At 44.0% G+C, this 17,019-nt stretch overlaps 1 protein-coding gene across 1 annotated transcript in view; it reads left to right on the forward strand.

Annotated features, from left to right (window-relative positions):
- The first annotated feature begins 1,617 nt into the window (after window positions 1-1,617).
- The window catches only part of MMEL1 (membrane metalloendopeptidase like 1), an 827,783-nt gene continuing 812,381 nt past the window's right edge, over window positions 1,618-17,019 (forward strand). The window contains exon 1 of the mRNA XM_085609192.1: window positions 1,618-1,754. The gene's annotated coding sequence lies outside the window, so the exon portion shown is untranslated. The remainder of the gene's footprint in view (window positions 1,755-17,019) is intronic.

Here is a 17,019-nt window from a genome sequence, read left to right on the forward strand (position 1 = left end):
TCTACTGAACAGATTTACACCAAACCTACAAAAGGCACTTCCTTGACCTAGGGACTACCTCTCTGCCAAATTTCGAGTAATTCTGTTCAGCCGTTCGGGCTGTAGCTCGTTCTAAAGGTCCTATGGAAAAATGCATGGGGAAAACGCGTTTTGGGACCCCCCTTTTATCTCAGCCCCCGCTTGACGGATCCCCCCGAGACTTTCAGGGTAGGAGCGGAGCGTAGCGCCCCACCTATTTTCAGAAATTCGCGAGGATTCATCGACCGGCGCCAAAGTTATTCAAAATAGAATGTTGCGGATTTCCTATGGAAAAGGGGTCCTAACTATAACTACCTACTGGCGACCGCCAGTAGGTAATATATATATATATATATATATAAAGATAGATAGATAGATAGATAGATAGATAGATAGATAGATAGATAGATAGATAGATAGATAGATAGATAGATAGATAGATAGATAGATATATTCAGAACAAAACCAGCGCGTTACCTCCTCGCACTAGTATACAACATCGCAGTCCAAGGTGAGTTTCTCCAATTTCACTTTATTTCAGATTTGAGGGCTATGGTGTGTTTCGGCAGAATTCCCAGCCTTGATCACAACTATATATATATATATAGATACGCATGAAAACTGAATGTGTAAGAAAGAGAGGAAGAGAGAAAGAGAAAAAGAGGCTGAGTTTTAAAATATTTTTGGGTTTCAGGCAAATGCTGCAGAGATTAATGTGTACCCAGCATATTTCAGATGATAATAATAAGAGTAAGATAACTCTGGTGGGTAATGCACTTACTGGCGAGATGTGTGTTCTTATGTACTTACAGTGTTGAATCATAAAGTATAGACCTGATGAGCTTCCCAGGTCCATATATCACTACCTGCTCCAGTCTTGGGGATGTTCCTTTGAATTTTGGGACTTGTGGTCTCGTTCATCCCATTATAAAACTAAGACTACAAATCCTAGAATTCACAGAAAAAACCTGAACAGGAGCTGCTCACATGGACCTGGGAAACTTGCAGCTATGTAGCACAGAGAAAGAGAAAGTGAGAACATTAAAGTAGGAGACAACCAAATAAAAATTAAAGAAGAAAAAGGGAGAGACAAATAAACATTAAAATAACAGAGTCAAGAAACAAAGAGAAAAAAAGTAAGAAAGGGAGAAAGAAAGAAACAGAGTACGCGAGACAGTGGAACATGAGATGGAAAAAGCAAAAGGCTGAGAGAATAAGAGAGCAAGTGAGATAAGATTGAGTGAGAGGTAGAGAACGAGAGGGGGAGTGATGCAGAGAGAAAAGAAGAAAAAGACTTCCAAAAAGTTAGAGTTCCCGTGAAAGAGATAGCGAAACAGCAAGAGCGAGATAGACAGAGAGAAATAACCCTAGAGAACGAGAATGAGAGGGAAGACCGACGGTGCAAGAAGGAAAGCAGGAGGGAGAGAAAACTAGAGAGAAATAGAGAAACACATGAAAAAATGACTGCGAGTAAGCACCAGCGAGAGGGAAAGGAATATAGAGAGAGAAAGACTGAGAGGAAGAGAGAGAGAGTGAGCTGGGGAGGGCGTGGGGGATTTATAATCTCAGCACTTTGGAAAAACCATTTTCCTGGGAAAAGCTTATTAAGGAGCGCGTTGCCGTTAATGAGCCTTTCACTTGCCTCGTGCTTGAGAACGCTAGACCTCAGCCTCGCGCCTCAGGGACCTCACTCCCCACCTGCCTCGTGCAGCCGAGGACCTCCTCACAAGTGCAAGGTAAGGAACCCCGGCATCAACCGTATCGGCATTGAAAACATTTCGTGCTTTTCTTATTAGATGAAACGAAAATGCTAACGTTTTTTTTTCCTTTCATGTGGAACATTAGACCAGTGATTTCTTTTAAAAATGGCATCTTTCCGTGGTCTCTTTGAAGAAAAGTTGCTTAATATGAGCACATCTGAGGCACTGTTGTATGTGTTGCAGAAAAGTTCATACCCTCATTTGTGTACATTTAATTACAATTCGGGTATCTTAGATGGTTTGCACGTGCGCACAGTACGATTGTGTTCGCATTTTGCAGGATGTAAGGACTTAAGGGTTTTTATGATGTTTGGCTGCCGTGTACGTGTATTTGTGGGTTTCTAATTAAACAACGTTCACGATAGCTAATGGTTGACGAGTTTGTTTGTGGTCCAGTAACTAAATAGATGTCTAGGTGCCAGATGGCGCAATTCTGCAACGACATTTGCACTGACCGACCAGTTAAAAAATGACAGTTCCATTGACTAGCCTGTTAAAATAAATCGATATTTGCAAAGAATGCGCAGTGCACAAACACACATTTTGCATCGACAATTCATTGGAAATGCTTTTGCAGAGGTCTGACAAAGTGTCGATGCCAAATTGTAGCTTCACTAATGCAAAGTTTTTGTGATCAATTTTCTCCCAAAAACGGTTTACTCCTGCTTTTGCTCTTTGCCTGTGCCTCACATAAATATGTGTGATATAAAAGGCCAGGAGCACGGTGTGCTGACCAGTCCTGTTCCAGTTAAATGTTCTCAACCCTGCTTATTGCATCTGGGTTTCTGAAAGTGGTCTTTGCAGGAGCCCAGACACTATTCTAGGCACTGGAAGTAGGGGTGTAGGGTGCTGCCGCACCCCCAAAATAACCATGCTGGAGGTCAGAAAAGATGCCTTTACATTTTGTTTTAAATCTCTTACATTTGTAGTACTTTGTAAAACAATGGCTTTAAATCAGGCTATCTCTTCTGTAAAATTCCTGCATATTCTTTTAACACTGAGAATGATGTTTACTTTTCTTTCTCTGACTCCAAAGTTGGAGGATTTTCTAATGTTACAATGCAGCTACAGTGCAGGGAGTGTGAAAGGAAAGGCTGTAGGATGTTAGTTTTTCCTAACACACAAAAAAATTAAATAACTGCAAATGAACTATACAAATATTTCAAATTATATTAGCAGTAAGAGAATCATAAATAAAGCAAATTTTGTGTAAATCTGTAGTGTGATGCAAACCAAGATTTTAATCGGATCATAGCAAATCAAAGCAATTTACTTGATGCTGTGCCAATAGTAAATATTTGCTGCAACCCGATTTATACACAATATTGTTGGTGTGGTATGTACTATTATTTGTAAAACAGCATGTCAGTGCAAATGCTGTGATTTGTGTGGCCATTTCAATTGAAAATGGGCATCTGAAATGACAGTGTGCTTTCACCCATGCTTTAGTAATATATTTGGAACTGTGAGCTCCAAACTGCACCACCGGCTACATACCATACATACCATACATTTACCACTCTTCTGCTGAATGGGCATGGCTTATTTGCTATGCTTGTTCTTTTCATGAGGCTTGGATTTTTCAAAAATCCCTCTAGCTTCATTCATGTTATACTGATGGCAGCATCCTCACACTGAAAATTGATCCTTCACCACTGGGAACTTCATGTTTGAGTTGCTCCTACAGTACTAAAAATGTTCTTTACAAGGCGCCCTGGCTGCTCCTAGCAGACAGATCGGTGCTGTATCTAATACCTAAAAAATGTGTCTGAATACCTACAATATATATATAGCTCTGGGTAGTGCCACTTAAATTATGTGATTTTTCAGCTGCAGCACTTTTTGCTTACTTATGGATTTACCACACTTTCCCCATAATCCACCATCTGCTCACTAATTTGCAAATTAAAAAAAAAATAGCTCAAATGGATCAAAAATGACTAGTGGTGATACACAGCAGCAGAAGGTTTTTTGGTTAACCTTTAACTGCTCCTTGCTACAGTCTGGGGTGAAAATGGAAATCAAACGGGTGAAAACGTTGCAATGACTAAATTAATGCACAGCTGTTGAGCAGAAGCACCTCTTATAGGGTGCCTATGCGACAATATTGATGGCTTTACATGCCTGCACATTTCGTTTCTTTAAAACATGTCTAAAGAACATGAAAACACACCTAAAACAACTCACACATGCTTTTCAGCATACATGTGTGCGTTTTTGGAATCCATAATTAAAGTGCTGGGTGCCTGCTAAGACTGCTCGTGTTTGACGACAGTGACACGTTTTGCAGGATACTAATATAGAGGTGTGTGTCACCTTGCAGCTCCTAGCTGTCAAGTAGAGGGAGACATAAGGAGCTCGTATTTCAATTGAAACTATATTACAGTAACATCAAAAATTGCATTACATGTATTTCTTGGACTTATTTGGAATATTGAAATCCGTGTTTGATGAACTATGAGAATAAATAGAAATATAGCAATGCAGAGGGTGGTGAAGCTCTTGGTTATCTAATCCAACCCCTGCTATATGGTAAATGAAACTATATACTGACTCATGTGCCTAGTGCACTTGTATTGCCTTTGCCATAGAAAGAGTTCAGTCTCTATATTAATGTTCCAGAACCACATGCTCAATCATGTCTAACCCCTCCTATGAGGAAGTTCGGGTCCTATACTAATGCAAAAGGACTCTCCTGGGTCACCAATGCTTTAAACAACTACAAGTCCTATACACATTTATTTGGGTGCCGTGGGTCACCGCTGCCTTAGAACAAGTGCAATCTGTACATTAGTGTACAAGGACATCGTGTTTCATCCTATCCAACCCTTGTTATTGAGCAAGTCTTTTATTAATGTACTTAGGGCCCATACATCACCAGTGCTATAGAGCAAGATATATTATGCTTCATTTAGTCACCCAAGTGCAAGCTTTAAATGGATGCAATAGGACTCCTTGGGTCACCAATGCTATAGAACAAGTAAAAGCCCTTTAATAGCATACTCATGCTGCTAGGGGTTACCACTTCTCTAGAGCAAGTGCAAGAATTATGCCAGTCACTATTCAATCCACACTGTAGCACAGAAGTGGTTTCTCTATAGGTGCTAAGTGCTATATTACGATTGTATTTAAAGGCTCCTGTGATGAATTTATAACTGCGTTAGTTGGGAGACCATTGTAAGAGTTTATGGTTCTGTTGGGTAGCTTGTGCTTACCCAAGATACAATGCTGATTATGATCCTAATTATGCGCATTAAGTGCAACACGTGTTATCTGAAGTCACTTTAGAGTTTACTACATAAATTAAACTCAACATTGAAAATATGCACCAATCACGAGATTTGGAGAACTTGGCGGTCACATATCTAGACCTAAGGCCGCCACAATGTGGGTACGAAAAAGAGCCTTAACATCAAACTTAATTTCATTTAGAGCTCGCTAAAAGGATTTCTTCTGGTGGTAATTGTGCACCACATTCCACAAGCTGTTGTCTTATTAGTCTAGGTATATACATATACATATATATTTATTATGCAATCTTCCTTTGTAAGAATGAAATGTCGATTCCTCGTTTCACTTATATTGCACTGTAGCCTTGCTACCATATTATATCTTAGACACAGGAAAGTCAGATTTCAATGTGGTAATTGTACACATGTATGTAAGGAATTTTGAGTTCTTCGTCATGAAATTACATTATCATTAGTCACTATTTTTGTACTATAAACTGCATTTTATGGACTGGACATGTGTATGGTACAAATCATCTTATGTATCAAAGTAAAATTATCTACTTTCTTAACAGTTGTATATTGCTCATATTTTCATAATGTATGGTCTATTATGTAGTGTTGGACGTGTTGGGCCTGGTTTCTATTCTTTACTTTGAAATGTTTAGAAGGATCAGTGCTGGGTATGGTGCACAATAGCCCCATGGCCCGGCCATACAGATTTCCACTTGTAAATATTACAGAGGAGTATTCAAGTATGTAATGGATGATCATGTAGAATGTGTCCATTTTATCGAAAGACATGTTCTTTACATGATGGCGTCTGTGTTCATAAAATAGTCACTATCAGATACTGCCGCTTCTGATAGCAAGCTGGTCTCATGTCTAAATTGTACAACTCATGGTTTTAACCGTTATTAGATTGTTGTTTAAATTTTTTTTGTGTTTTTCAGGCCTATTGTCTTGAATGCTTTTGAATGTCCTTGAATTTATGTTGTATATATGTTTTTTAGATGTATTGTCCTTATATTGTTAAGGTTAGTTACAATTTTGTTTCAATATTGTGACGCTATATGTATATGTCGCCCAAAAGAATAATGAAAAAATGAAAAAATGAACAAAATGAGCTAATAAATGAAATAACATTGTTTTGTACACCGTGGTCTGTGGTTGTTGTTAATATTTGTGGACATATTGCCTTTTTGAAAGATAAGCGTAGGAAGTCCTGTGTTTTGTGTATGATATTTATCCCTGTATTCTTCCTCGCTCATGAACTTTATCAGGGTCCCTCTTTTGTAGTTCCTTCCATTTTATCGGAAGACATGTTCTTTACATGATGGCGTCTGTGTTCATAAAATAGTCACTACCAGATACTGCCGCTTCTGATAGCAAGCACCACTTGAATTGTAATGGAAGCACGCACTAGGTGCAAGAATTATTCAACAAATAGCCAATAGCATGAGAGCTTTAGAGATGTACTCCCCTGAAGCCCCCTATATGTACAGTTGTAGAAAAGCAGTTTTGGTAAAATAGGAAGAGTAACGCACTCAGCACCAAAACAGACCCAAATAGACATGCTAAACAATTTAATCTTCCAAGCAAATTGTCTCACACGACAACTGCCTTTTCCAAAAGGTACATAGGTTAAAAAAAAAAAAGCTTTAACACTCAAAAATCAAAGTGCTCAACAATTTTTAAAGAACTGGCAGAAATATAAAAGATAACACAGTGTCCCAACAATCAGAAATTATAAAGCAACCAACATGTACAAACAAATTAAAAACAATTTCAAACTAATGCACTGGACGATTCCTAACTCAAACCCCAGCCTTCTTGCCTTCAAGTTTATACAAGTAAACAAAGAATCAAAAAGTGGTAAAGGCCAGAGACACAGCACTTGCACTACACGCCTAAACAGCTCCGCTATGGGTCCGGTTACTCTTTGGTGATGGGTTGCACATGTGCCACCAAAGACGATTGGGTGCATGGAGTCTCCTTGGTAATTAGCTTCATATTGGTACCTGTGTCTTGGATTGTAATCCCATTGTTCGAAGTGTGAGTGTAGTGTCCTTTGACAGGAGTTGCGACCAACGCCCCTGTTCAGAGGCTGCACTTGGTCTTCCCCAAGTGTGTCATCAAGAGTGCAATAAATAACGTGAGTGCGCCTGCACAGAAGAAGGACGCAATGCGAGTGTAAAATTCTGGGTGCAAGGCTTCCTTGTGTTCATTGCACATTGTACTGGCGAGGCCCTTGAGCCCACAACAGTTTGGCAATGAGGGCAAGAACGCAAAGGCCCATCAATGCCCCATGCAGTCTCTGTGCAGCAATGCCAACGACCTCCGAGCCCCACTGAGTATTCTACATCCAAGGTCTCTCACTTCATTTATATGAGAGCTTACAATCTGCAACAGTCTCTCTTGCTACCCCTAGTAGCACCCCCCCAGTAACATGGCTTTGGGGAGGGTTTCAATTGCATTCATAGCCTGCACATGTGAGTCAGGCCATCTTGCCCATCAACATAAATTGGCTCTGATCCTCGGTGGGCCTATACTGGCATTCAGCTGCATTTATGGTGGCATCCATATGCTGGAATTGGAATCTGCTCCACCCTGAGTAGGTATAGTGGCTGCTGGTGATCCTCTCTGGCCTCTCCCAGGAGCACACCCAGATTGCACCGCAGGCCATATAACGTCTGCACCAGCACTGTTCTGGCAAGTTGCTGTCACTATTTCTAGCACCGGAGCTCCTATCTCCGCCCACTATGCTACACAACACTGCCAAAACCATTGAGCCACTTCACATGCTATTGACACATTACCCGGTGGCAGATAGATGGAAGACATGGGTAACTAGGTTTAAAAAGTACCTTAAGGCCACAAGAAAAGGATCCAGTAATAAAAAGGTCCATCTTCCTTAGCCTGGTAGGCAAAGTTGTTCACAGAATGTTACTTAATCTCCGAGATATTGACATTTACCACGACTAACAGCTGATCTAGCAATTCAGCATGCAAGCAAATTCAGACTACAGCGATTTGTCCAAGATAAAGCTGAAACAAAGTTAGAGACACTATCTAGATGCACCCAAGAGGCTTATGAACCCATGGAAGTTTCCAAACTTGGAAGAGGAGTTGCGTGACCAGATTATTAGGGATGCCATTAACCTGTCCTCCACAAGGACATTCTGAAGCCTGATAAGATGCAGTTGGTCATGATGCTCACCTTAGAACATGCTCATGACCTGGTAGATGCGTGAACTGTCCACATTAAATCATCACTAGTGTGCAAGCTGATCATGAACGAGGCAGATGAAACCAGAGGAGAAGCTCATGAAATTTCCAGAAAACCATCTAATAAAGGACAAAACAAGCCATGTGGGGTATTGAGACAATACAATGCCTTTTGGACCCCAGTGATCCATAAAAGGCAATATATGCTCCCTCTGCAGTAAGGAAAATCACTTTGCAAAAGTATGTCTTTTCACATCGACAAATAGGGCAGTTATGGAACAAAAACAAAGGGAAGATCAGCTAACTGTGTGAGCAGAGCAACATACATATTTCCGTCCATTAGTGGAACTCTGCTGAAATTGCACCATGTACCGGCCTTAGGGCCTATGGACACCAAACTCTACATATATAACAACACCACTCTGATCAACTTTGCAGGTATCTTCACCGCAAAGTCACACACCAGGAAGAGTTGAACTCAGCACTCTTCTTTGTAACCAAGGCTAGGGTATGAGGCTGATCAGCTGCAGTGCAGCAGAGTCTTTGATGCTCATCGTCTTTGCATTTGGGGTACAACAATAGTCCTTCGCTCTCATGACAGAAGAATTCACTGAGGTATTCCAAGCATCATCCTCCAAAGAAAATATCTCAAAGTCAAGATTGTCCCAAACCAACCAATATCTCTTTGTCACAGCATGAGTCCGTATAATGTTCGAGCAGAAGTGGAGCAAGAGCTCAAATACTACAAGCAGCCAGAATCATAGAATAGGTTGATAGCCCTACCCCATCGGTATCTGCCATTTTTGTCAAAATGGTGCTGTTCACATCTGTGTTGATATGCGGCTCTCAACAAAGCCATTAAAAGGGAGCTCCACCTGTCAGCTACTGTTGATGACATAGTAAATAAATGGAGCCAAGTGGTTCTCTGAGATTTACTTAAAGTCCTGCTATCACCAGATCAACTCAGAAAAGAGTCACAGCATATCGCAACATTTCCGATGCATGTACAGCTGTGGCGCTACTGCAGGCTGAACTGTTTAAAAAATGTATGGAGGAAATTATGTCCAGCTAACACTGAGTGTTGAACATCAGTGACAAAAATTCTAGTTGTTGTTACATCTGTTGGACAACATTATGACTGCCTACAAGCCCAGTTGGTGAGTATAGAACACAGCGGTTGGACTCAATCGACAGAAATGTCAATTTCTCATGAAGAATATTGAATTATTTTGCTACCACTTCTTCTATAGAGGTGTCTACCCAAACTCCCAAAACGGACAGGATATCCAAGAAACGTGCCTGTCGGCGAACATGCCTGAAATGAGGAGCTTCTTAGGCATGGTCATCTACTCTGGTAGGTTCATAAAAATCTCACAGCATTGACAAAGTCACTACATGACTACTTCAAGACAGATTTGCTGTCGGTATGGGAGCCAAATCAACAGCAAGCATTCAAGCAGAGCAAAGCATCTCCACCCTCAGCGGCCACCGAGAAGTATTACAACCTTGCCAAGCCAACAGTACTGGTAGTTGATGCAAACCCTACCGGGCTCAGAGCCATTCTACAATACAACAATACCAGGGACCCTGTCGCCTATGCCAGCAGGCCACTCGCAGACACCAAATAGAAATCTTCCCAGATATAATAGGGAAGTCATATCATGGGCATGCAGACACGTTCATCTACACCTACTCAGGCTGCTAGCTCTTAACACCTCTGTTTCAGACTGGCACCATTGATTGAAAAGTGGATCTTGCATCTCCAAGATTTCTCGTTCAAGGTAGTGTACCAACCTGGGTAAGACAATCTCGCAAATTATCTGTTCCACTACAGAGATGAGACAACTGCTGAACAGAAGATGACCTGTGATACAGTGGAATGCGTCTGTGTGGTGGTAGACTGTTCCCAACCCAGGCACCTCATGTTAATGGATATTGCACAAGGACAGGCCTGTCTTCTTATGTGTGGAGTTCTCTGCCCCGACTGCGGATTCTCTGCACCCTTAAACTTGCTATTAAAATGTCATTTTGTCAATACCGAAAGAGTGATAACTTACATAAACATGTACGTGTACCTGTGTGAGTCAGGCCCTCTGTGTTAATTCTAATATTGATGCAATGAGCATCATTGAGATAGGTAACAGTTAAAAGCTGTTATTACTGTCCAAAAAGTAATGTAAGTGTGTACCGCGTACAGTAGTTTTCTCAGTATAATTACACACATAGACCCATAAGCTTTTTATGTGGAAAGACTGAGAATTTAAAACACTTCCTCTCTAAATGTATCTCTCTTTTTATGGATGAAACGTTAAAGCAGAGACTGCATTTCGTTTCCTTGATCCATATCTGAGTCTGCAGTGAGGTGTGATAGTTTCCAGCTGTGCTCCAGTTGGCTTCAGACCCCTGAGCCCAAGCTGCACAAAACGTGGGCAAAATAAATTACTGATTTTCCTTTATGTGCCACATATGGAGCAGGGCTGCAGAGAAGAACTTCAGTACACCATAACCCTGAAGACTGCTGCGCCACTGAGAGAAGCACACATTCAGGGGCAGATTTACAAGCCCCATACGCCACATTTGCGCTGCCATTGCGTCACTTTTGTGACACAGCGGCGGCGCAAAGCCAGCGCCATGCTGCGGGGTATTTACAACGTGACGCATCTGGGGCATCTGTCTAATCTTGCCCCATGGTGTGCCGCATTGTAAATGAGGCGCATCCATGGTGGCGCAAGAGGTGTCTGCTGTGACGCAAAATGATATGCAGGGATGAGCCAGTTATTGTAAATCTGCCCCTCAATGTGCATTGTACCCCGCATATGTCCCAGTGTTAACTTGACTAACCTTGGATCCGGTTCAGCCATAGGAATAGGTGCCAGGACCAGACAATGATGGATGCCAACTATATGTCAGCATTGTTCACTAGGGCATTAGATAAAATGCGTATTGATAAAATTACCAGCTACGACCTTATGTAAGACTGATACATTTAAAGAAACTCAAGATGTGAAAATGGACATGCACGATTATACATTTTCAAGTTTTGTTATTGTACTGTTTACATTTTGTGCCTGCATTATATGTTGCTTTAAAACGAATGACTGTCAGATGGGACATTATGCTTGATGCCTGTTAATCACCCTCTTGATTTCACAGTTGGTGTGGTGTAGGGCACAGAGAGACCAAAGAGAAGTAGAAAACGAAGTGGTGCAGAGTTTGGTTCCTGGTCCAACTAGATTCTCTTATTTAGAGTCAGGGCACTGGTTGACGTGCTCTGATTGGTAAAGCTCATTGGCTGTGATGGTGTTGCATGCCTGCAGGCAGGAAAATGATCTGTTTCACATGAGCCTGTTGTGGAATAACTTGGTTTTTGATCAGTCTTTGCAAATACTTTGCATATTTATAATTGACGACTTCACCATATCTATTAGGGTCTTGATTGCTCGCCCTCTTGTGACTGGAGCGAGTTTGATGTGAGCGTGTGATTCCTGTAAAACAAAAACACATTTTAATGCCTTCAAGATCCCCCTGCCCTGCAGCCAAAGTTAGAGGGCTTGTGTGTTAGGGAAGATTTTACAGCACAATACCACCCTGTTCCAGTTAAAGATTTATCAGGACTGATGTGTAACCCTCTGGCAGCAACCTTCCTCTCAGAGAAAACCATTACTGCTATGGTTAGCGAACACTACCAGCCGTCTATCAAAGACTTGTTGAGTACGTCAAAACTAACCAATATAAATACAATTGGAGAAGGACGTCAGGCGTCACTCATGACAACTAAGCTGCTCAGGGTTTTGAGATAGCAACATACAGAGTACGTGATCATATCATACTTTTCGCCCAGGCAGTGCTACATTGATTCCAACCTGGAGGCTGCATCAAAACAAAAATCCAGCAAGTTGTGCCACAATTATGATGAACCCTTAGAGCACATTCTATTTATCTCCCCTGGTTTGAGTGATATTCGAAGCAAGTATTTATTACCATATTTTAGAGACTCTTGGCTACATACAATTAGAGAAGCAACTAGGGTGTGCTTCCCGCTACAATCTAACATCACAGACTTATAACTGTAGATAGCCGTAGTTAGAAGGCCACTGCAGTGTTAAAACCGCAGCTGCCTTCTGCCCGTCCCTGCAGAAGGTGTCTCCCCTACTATTGGTGCCTCCATTCGCACCGTGCTGAGAGCGCCTCAAATACTCTCCCACCACCAGACCACATAGCACTTCATTTCCCAACTGCCCCGTAGGCGGCACCAGCTGGACTTTGCATTTTTGTGTCTCCCGGCACAGGATAAAGGCCCCCGGCAGCTCCCACATTGCGCGAAGCCACATTCTGCTCTTCCCTGCAGGAGGTGTTGTCCCTCCTTCTTTTCCCAGAAGCCCCAGAGGCGGGGCCAGCTGGACTTTGTATTTTCATGCCTCCCGGCCCCTGATAAATGCCCCCAACAACTCCCACATCGCAGGACAGGCACAGGAGGAGCCCGGGAAAAGTGCGCCCATCACAGCCCGAAGAAGGGTGGGCTTGCCAGACTCTTAGCTTAAGGTACTGTGCCCGTTCTCTCTGTCGGTGCACTGCCTGCTGTCCCTGCATGGCCTGCTGTTCCTATCCCTGCCTGCTGTCCCTGCTCCATCTGCTGTCCCTGCCCCTGTGCTGCCTGCTCTCACTGGGCCGCCTGCTGTCCTTGCCCCTATGCTGCCCCTACCCTAGCGCAGCCTGCTGTTCCTGTCCTTGCCATGCCTGCTGTCCCCCCCTGCCCTGCCTGCTGTCTCTGTTGCTGTCTGTTGTCCCTGCCCTGCAATGTCTGCTGTCGCTGTCCTCGCGCTGCCAGTTCCATGACCTTGTCCGGCACCCAGGACCACTGGGACCACCCACCAGGACCACTAATGGAGACCACAGCACGGTCATGCAGCGGACCAGCTGCCAACGCACCGCTGGTCAGACAACGCCCAGCACCAGGACCACTGGACCCCTGCCACCCAACGGTACACTGCCAAGCAAGTCCTGGACCTGGACGCCAAAACAACAGCTGCATCTCCCCCTCTCCACGATCCACAAAAGCACCATTCACCTGCAGACACTGCCACTTCTCCTGCGACACAACCTATGAAAGATCCCACACCACTCATGTCCAGAGGAAAAGAACACCTCACTACCGCTCCATTGTACACTGCTCAACGTCCGCTCACCCTGCAATCACACCACGAAAATCTGGGACACCATCACCACCCTTTCAACGGATGTTGCCTTCATCACTGAAACGTGGCTCAACTCTTCTTCAACTCTTCCTCGAACCCTGACATCACCACCACCACTCCAGAAGACTACAAGATGAAACATCAAGACCATGCCAACAAACAAGGCAGAGGCATTGCCATCATCTTCAAGGAAACCTTCAGATGCACCATCACCAATGACGACCCAATGCCTCGTATGGGACACCTCAACTTCCTACTAAAACCATCGCGAAGACCATTATAAGAGGCACCCTCGCCTGCAGACCCCCAGGTCCCCGAGCAATATTCTTCCGCACATCCCCAACCTCATCGCCCTCCTTGCTGTCAACTTTCACCACTACATCCTATTCAGCGACCTCAACTTCCACATTAATGACTCCAACAACACCAACTCCATCGTCCTCATGGAGAAGCTGAAAAACATCAGCCTCACCCAAATGGTCCCCAAACTCACGCACAAAGCCGGACACACACTTCCCCCATTTTCACCTCCAGCGACAGAATCAAATTCAGCCACACCACAGAACTCACCTGGACTGACCACACCATCATACACGTCACCATCCCCGACGCACAGCGCACAATCACCAGGCGTCAGATCTCCTCCCACTGCAGCTGGAGCAAGATCACGAAACTCAGTGGTCACAGGCCCTCACCAAGTCCCAACCCAAAGCCTCAGCAGGCCTCGACTAGGCCATCCGGAACTTCAATGCCTGGATCAGCGATGGCACCAACAGAGTCCCCCCACTGAAACCTACATAATCCATCAAGACCTCCAAACATGCCAACTGGTACACCCCAGTACTCAGGACCAGCAAGCATAACTGCCACCAACTCGAAAGACAATGGCGCGCCATCAAGAATCCCGCCGATAGAGCAGCTCACAAACAGCCCTTAGCAACTATCACACGAACATCAAGGAAGCCATAAAAGCATCCGTCACCACTCGCATCGACTCTGCGGCCAACTACACAAAAGAACTCTTGAAAATAGTTAAAGAATTCTGCAACCCAACAGCTATAGAGAACCCATCCACCACTTCCAAGCACTCTGCGACACTCTCTCAGACTACTTCCACAGCAAGATCACCAACATCTGCAACAATTTCAAACTCCAGCCCGACACCCTCAACCCCAACTACCGCAACCAACCTGCAAATATCAGCCAAACCACCACCAACTGGTCTCCGCTGACCGCCCGGGCCACCTCAACCATCGTGTCTTCCATCAACTCCGGGTCACCCACCGATCCTGCCCCCATCACCACTACAACCTTGCAATGAACCCAATCAGCACGCAACCCAACAGCATCGTCAACACCTCCATCTCCACAGCAACCTTCTCGGACAGATGGAAGCACACAGCTGTCAGGCCCTCCTAAAGTAGGCCTATGCCAGCCCCAACGATCTAAAAAATTATGGTCCGATCTCCCTGCTCCCCTACCCGCCAAAGTACTTGAGAAAGTTATCAACCTGCAGCTCACCAAATTTCTGAAACAAAACCAACTATTGGATGCCTCTCAATAAGGATTCTGCGCCAAACACAGCACTGAAACCTCACTGATTGCTGCCACAGACGACATCAGAACACTCCTCGACCATGGAGAAACTGTGTCCCTGATCCTCCTCAACTCCTCTGCAGAGTTCGATACCGTTTTCCCAAACACCCTCATCAACAGACTCTACAACATAGGCATATAGCAAGATGCCCTCAACTGTATCACCTCCTTCCTTACAGGATGCACACAGAGCATTCAACTGCCTCCCTTCACCTTCACACCCAAAGACATCATATGGGGCAAAATCACAAGGATCATCCCTTAGCCGCACCCTGTTCAAGATCTACACTCCCCTCGCAGACATCGTCAGATCCCACGGAATCAACATAATCTCTTATACAGACGACACTCAACTGATCCTCTCATTCACTGACCATGCACGCATCATCAGCATTATCCTTGACAGCCAACTGACCATGAAACACAGTTACTTCTTCCTGCTTCCACACTCTTCGCATGCTCCACAGAATCTTCAGATGGAACCCAACCAACACCAGAAAGACTGTCACTCAGGCCCTCGTCACCAGCCTCCTCGATTACGGCCTCTACGCTGGTATCTCCACCCTGCTAGTCAGAAGACTACAGACCATACAAAACGCTACGGCCAGACTAATCCTTGACCTCCCCAAATGAACCCACATCGCCCCCCCCATCTGAGAGACCTCTACTGGCTCCCCATCCAGAAAAGATGGCAGTTCAAGATCCTCACGCATGCCTACAAAGCCCTCCATGACCTGGGACCTGCTTACATCAACCATCAACTGAACTTCCACCAACCCTCTAGACAGCTGCACTCCTCTTCACTCACCCATCGCAGCCACAGCGGTGACCGCTCCTTCACCTACATCACTGCCAAGACCTGGAATGACCATCCCCTCCAGCTCAATACAGCCTCCTCGCTGGCAGACTTCAGAAAGAGATTCAAGACCTGGCTCTTCGATGAAGACAAAACGTCCACATACCCCTAGATGTGACAGTGTTGCGCTCTACAAATGCTGTTTGATAAATTGATTGAAAACAGAATTTTAAAAAATTCTATTCTTATATGCAATTGTTATCCATGATGTTCGTAAACTTCAAGTTCATTTTAGGTTGCCTGCATCTGTTTTACCTCTTATTTGTTTTATTGTAATGAATTTAAATACACAATATAGAGTTTGTGCTTACTTTCTATCCTGTAGTGTGGCAGTACTCAAGTTGCGTAAAGTCCTGAGTGGATTATAAATCATAGAGTACCCATAGATCCAAAAGCAATGCCCTTAGTGGAAAGGACCAGCACTTGCACATGGAAGGGATCTGGATCATGCCTGTGGGCTACTGGTCCCATTCTAAGGTGCTTACTGAAACGTAGAATCAGAATCCCAAAGACAGTGTATAGGGGACTCTGCGATGGGTCCACACTCTCCCATTCTGTGACATTCCCACAAAAAGCAATGACTGCAATAAATAGTGATGGTTGTGGTGGGATCAGTGTTTTGTCTGAAGGGGGGCAGGTTCTGTACAACTTCCTTCCTCGCTTGAGGGAAATGCACCCTATTTAGAGAGAGTGAGACAGAAGTCTGCAAAGAAAGGTACAGTAGTGCTGTGGACAGCAGCCACAGCCCATGAGCATGTCTCAGACCAGGTATTTGTTATTGTCATTGCCAATGTTCATAACACAAGTTTAGGTACTTAATGCATAAGATAAGCAGTCTGACCAGGGTTAGGTATGCGGTAATGAGCGAATAATTGAGGAAGGAGGCTGAAATTACACAAATGAATTAGAAACTCTGCCCTCAGTGCCTGGAGATTGCCGACCCGGACATTACAGCTAGAAGTGCTTTTCTTTACACTTGCGTTAATTGTTTTTTACAGCCTCATTGAGAGGGATATAACTAAGTTAGCCTTTGGAGATCTTCATGTTTAGCAGTGGCTGCTCATTACAATTGCATTTGCGTGTGTGGAGGCCTGTGGGGAACTCGTTTAAAGATGGCCGCCACGCCTCAAGAAAAT

This window comes from Triturus cristatus, chromosome 1_2, assembly GCF_964204655.1.
Source record: "Triturus cristatus chromosome 1_2, aTriCri1.1, whole genome shotgun sequence".
NCBI classification, from domain to species: domain Eukaryota; kingdom Metazoa; phylum Chordata; class Amphibia; order Caudata; family Salamandridae; genus Triturus; species Triturus cristatus.